Raw genomic sequence first — 5,000 nt, 5'->3', positions numbered from 1 at the left:
ATGAAGAGTTATGTCCAATATGCGACATTCCCGCTGTCCCTATACATGAGCTGCGAGCTGTACCACGTACGAGCTACAGACGCGAGCGCGTTGCTCTCTGTACGAATGCAGATGCTCAGCGGCAGCTAGGAGGCGCTCCATCCATGTCGGTACCGGTGAGCGTTGCACTCGCAGTCGCAAAAACGTACGGCAAGTATATTACTCGGAAGAGTCAATGACAGTCCAAGCCCCCCTGCGTGGGAAGAGTCTTCCTAGGCCATGACCCACCGGAAGGGCGCAGCGTCCCCCACCCCAGACATGTGACGTCACACTATCGGTATTGACGACTAGACTGATTCCTTATAATCATTTGCCATACACCGGTGGAAGCTGCCGAGACGAGTAACTACATAGCGGGCTCGCCGTGTCACTAATGTACAGAGATACAATAGTTTCGACTGGAACCGGATTAAACGTATACACGGCGCTGATTAGTAATAGATAGAGCCATCAGAATACAGATAATGTATACAACTGTCCGTATACATGCTGAAAGACTCTGCTCACAATCACACGTCAGCCAGACACTCTTATCACGCACTACTCTCTGCCTGTAACAGGCACACAGACAATATCTAAGCACCAGCATGGAACAACACCCAGTGCATCCTCTCTGCCACATTAGACAATCCACACTATCATAACCAGACCGGGAGGTCCACTCGGAAAACAGAATATCCCACCCTTCCGACAACCACCATTGCTCAGCTAAGCCACCAACACCCACACATGTCCTACACAGGGGTGCACCCAACATCACAATACTGCCTCCTGTCACACCACACAAACAATGGCACGAATGAAAGACACAGGTCTGCCACAAGCATGGAATCAGAGCGCCGCCTGTTATGAGCCAAAGGTGCACCCTGACGTGGCAAATCAGATGATGCCGCAGTCATTTACTTACGATAATCACAATCAACAAACCAGCCCCCCCCCCCCCCCGAAAACACCTTTCCTTACAACAATGTGTGCCTTAACCTAACCCGTATTGTGCCTTAACCTAACCCGTATTGTGCCTTAACCTAACCCGTATTGTGCCTTAACCTAACCCATATTGCGCCTTAACCTAACCCCATATTGCGCCTTAACCTAACCCATATTGCGCCTTAACCTAACCCATATTGCGCCTTAACCTAACCCATATTGTGCCTTAACCTAACCTATATTGTACCTTAACCTAACCCATATTGTACCTTAACCTAACCCATATTGTACCTTAACCTAACCTATATTGTACCTTAACCTAACCTATATTGTACCTTAACCTAACCTATATTGGGCCTTAACCTAACCTATATTGGGCCTTAACCTAACCTATATTGGGCCTTAACCTAACCTATATTGGGCCTTAACCTAACCTATATTGGGCCTTAACGTAACCCACGTTGCGCCTTAACCTAACCTATATTGTACCTTAACCTAACCCATATTGTACCTAACCTAACCTATATTGGGCCTTAACCTAACCTATATTGGGCCTTAACCTAACCTATATTGGGCCTTAACCTAACCTATATTGGGCCTTAACGTAACCCACGTTGCGCCTTAACGTAACCCACGTTGCGCCTTAACGTAACCCACGTTGCGCCTTAACGTAACCCACGTTGCGCCTTAACGTAACCCACGTTGCGCCTTAACGTAACCCACGTTGCGCCTTAACCTAACCCATATTGCGCCTTAACCTAACCCATATTGCGCCTTAACCTAACCCATATTGCGCCTTAACCTAACCCATATTGTACCTTAACCTAACCTATATTGTACCTTAACCTAACCCTATATTGTACCTTAACCTAACCTATATTGGGCCTTAACCTAACCTATATTGGGCCTTAACCTAACCTATATTGGGCCTTAACCTAACCTATATTGGGCCTTAACCTAACCTATATTGGGCCTTAACGTAACCCACGTTGCGCCTTAACGTAACCCACGTTGCGCCTTAACGTAACCCACGTTGCGCCTTAACGTAACCCACGTTGCGCCTTAACGTAACCCACGTTGCGCCTTAACGTAACCCACGTTGCGCCTTAACCTAACCCATATTGCGCCTTAACCTAACCCATATTGCGCCTTAACCTAACCCATATTGCGCCTTAACCTAACCCATATTGTGCCTTAACCTAACCTATATTGTACCTTAAACCTAACCCATATTGTACCTTAACCTAACCTATATTGTACCTTAACCTAACCTATATTGTACCTTAACCTAACCTATATTGTACCTTAACCTAACCCATATTGCGCCTTAACCTAACCCATATTGCGCCTTAACCTAACCCATATTGCGCCTTAACCTAACCCATATTGCGCCTTAACCTAACCCATATTGCGCCTTAACCTAACCCATATTGCGCCTTAACCTAACCCATATTGCGCCTTAACCTAACCCATATTGCGCCTTAACCTAACCCATATTGCGCCTTAACCTAACCCATATTGTACCTTAACCTAACCCATATTGTACCTTAACCTAACCTATATTGTACCTTAACCTAACCTATATTGTACCTTAACCTAACCTATATTGTACCTTAACCTAACCTATATTGGGCCTTAACCTAACCTATATTGGGCCTTAACCTAACCTATATTGGGCCTTAACCTAACCTATATTGGGCCTTAACCTAACCTATATTGGGCCTTAACGTAACCCACGTTGCGCCTTAACGTAACCCACGTTGCGCCTTAACGTAACCCACGTTGCGCCTTAACGTAACCCACGTTGCGCCTTAACGTAACCCACGTTGCGCCTTAACGTAACCCACGTTGCGCCTTAACGTAACCCACGTTGCGCCTTAACCCAACACACGTTGCGCCTTAACCCCAACACACGTTGGGCCTTAACCCAACACACGTTGGGCCTTAACCCAACACACGTTGGGCCTTAACCCAACACACGTTGGGCCTTAACCCAACACACGTTGGGCCTTAACCCAACACACGTTGGGCCTTAACCCAACACACGTTGGGCCTTAACCCAACACACGTTGGGCCTTAACCCAACACACGTTGGGCCTTAACCCAACACACGTTGGGCCTTAACCCAACACACGTTGGGCCTTAACCCAACACACGTTGGGCCTTAACCCAACACACGTTGGGCCTTAACCCAACACACGTTGGGCCTTAACCCAACACACGTTGGGCCTTAACCCCAACACACGTTGGGCCTTAACCCAACACACGTTGGGCCTTAACCCAACACACGTTGGGCCTTAACCCAACACACGTTGGGCCTTAACCCAACACACGTTGGGCCTTAACCTGCTCTGTAATTGTCATACGACGCGTTAAATTAGTGTGGTGTTGCCTAACTGCAACCCCCGCAATATAGTTTGCTACTCGCACTGCCTGGTCCCCAGAGTATCGCTTCATGTTAAACACCTTGCAGCTATACACTGTAATGCGGATGGCAGCAAGGACGTACATGCTCAATGCCCTTCGCAGTTGTTCATTGGCATTTGCATGGCGAAGCACAGCCTACGTTGTGGTACGGCGTGTGTCAACTGTCCGCTGATGTTGTACGTCCCAAATCACACACTGTACTGCACATTGGTCCTCATGTACTGAATGATACATCGTGGTACATGTGTGACCGTACCACGACTGCGCCAACAACGGCGAACCATACGGTCCAAATATTGTGCACTCAGCTACGTGTCGTCTCCCTATAAGAGCTGGATTGCAGTATGGTATGCCGTGGATGGCGATCAGCATGAGCCGTCTGTTGATGTAGTGGCGCGTGTTGTCAGACGTAGTCGTCTCTTCTCACACACCGTGATAGCATGGTGCACTGCGTTCCACATCTGCGACATGCGACAGAGGCCGGTTGACAGTCGTTCGCGCAATGGACATCGCATACGTACGGGGGCCACCTTCCACGTGTTCGCGAAGCGTGCACATGTTGTTGCGTGTATGTGGGCAGACATAGTGTGTCGTGACACCTGACACAGGCATGCAACAATCGTTGAATTTGCAAATGGCGATGGACGTCTACGTTTGCTGGTGACGTTACGCAAATGAACAACTGGTAAACGGTTGTGGTGCGGTTGTTCTCGCTAGAGGTGAATCAGTGATGGCGACGATCGGTTGAGCTACCAACCGGTTGTTTCAGCGATACCCACCATGCCCACGAACGTGAATGGCATGTGGGTGTGAAGCGATACGCGGCGGTGGCTGGGTGGGACCGTCCCCGGCCGGTGAGGGGGGGGCCTCCCGGCGTGCTGGCCGCGCGGTGCGTGGGCGCACGCGCTACAGCCGGCTGGGTGGGGGCGGCCAGTGGCAGGCGCGCCGGCCGACGGAGGCGGCAGGCGGCGCAGCTGCGCGCCGGCGCACCCTGCACGCGGCGCCGTGCGGCCAAAGTAGGTCCTCGCGGGCCCGGTGCGAAGCGCGGTGGACATCTGCAGTGTGCTGGTCCGATTGAGGACTGTGTGCGCTGAGGATGCGCCGCCGCCCGGCGCTCGGCGCCGCGACGCCGTCTGCTGCTCGGTCGCCTCTGCGGTTCTCGCAGGTGGTTTGTATCGCAGCTGTGCGGACGTGTTGGCGCGTGCGCTGTGCTGGGAGAGTTCGCTTCGGCACCCAAGTGGGGCTTTTGTCCTTCTGTGGCGCTGGCGTTGGAGCTGCCGGCCACCGTAGGTGGCGCGTGTTGTCTCCCGCCGGCAATGCCACGACAGCACGCTCCCGGGCCTCTGTCGGCAGCGGCAAGCTCAGTTGGGAGCACGGGTGGTCGCACCTAAAGCGTCTACTCGCCAAACTCCGGGCGATTGCGCCTCTCTCGAACCCGACCAAGTACTTAGGACGGCGCTGCGCGCCGCCGGGACCTGAGAGGGTTTCGAGGTGTATTGTGCAGGGGAGCTCAGCCTCCTCCTGTTTGCAGAATAATTGAGCGGACGCTTGCGTGTTCGCGCGGGCCCCCCGGGACACACCTCCCGGGCGGCCGGCTGCTCAGCTCT

This window comes from Schistocerca americana, unplaced genomic scaffold, assembly GCF_021461395.2.
Source record: "Schistocerca americana isolate TAMUIC-IGC-003095 unplaced genomic scaffold, iqSchAmer2.1 HiC_scaffold_806, whole genome shotgun sequence".
Lineage (NCBI taxonomy): Eukaryota > Metazoa > Arthropoda > Insecta > Orthoptera > Acrididae > Schistocerca > Schistocerca americana.
The sequence above is the reverse complement of the archived record's forward strand: the minus strand, read 5'-3'. Positions refer to the sequence as shown.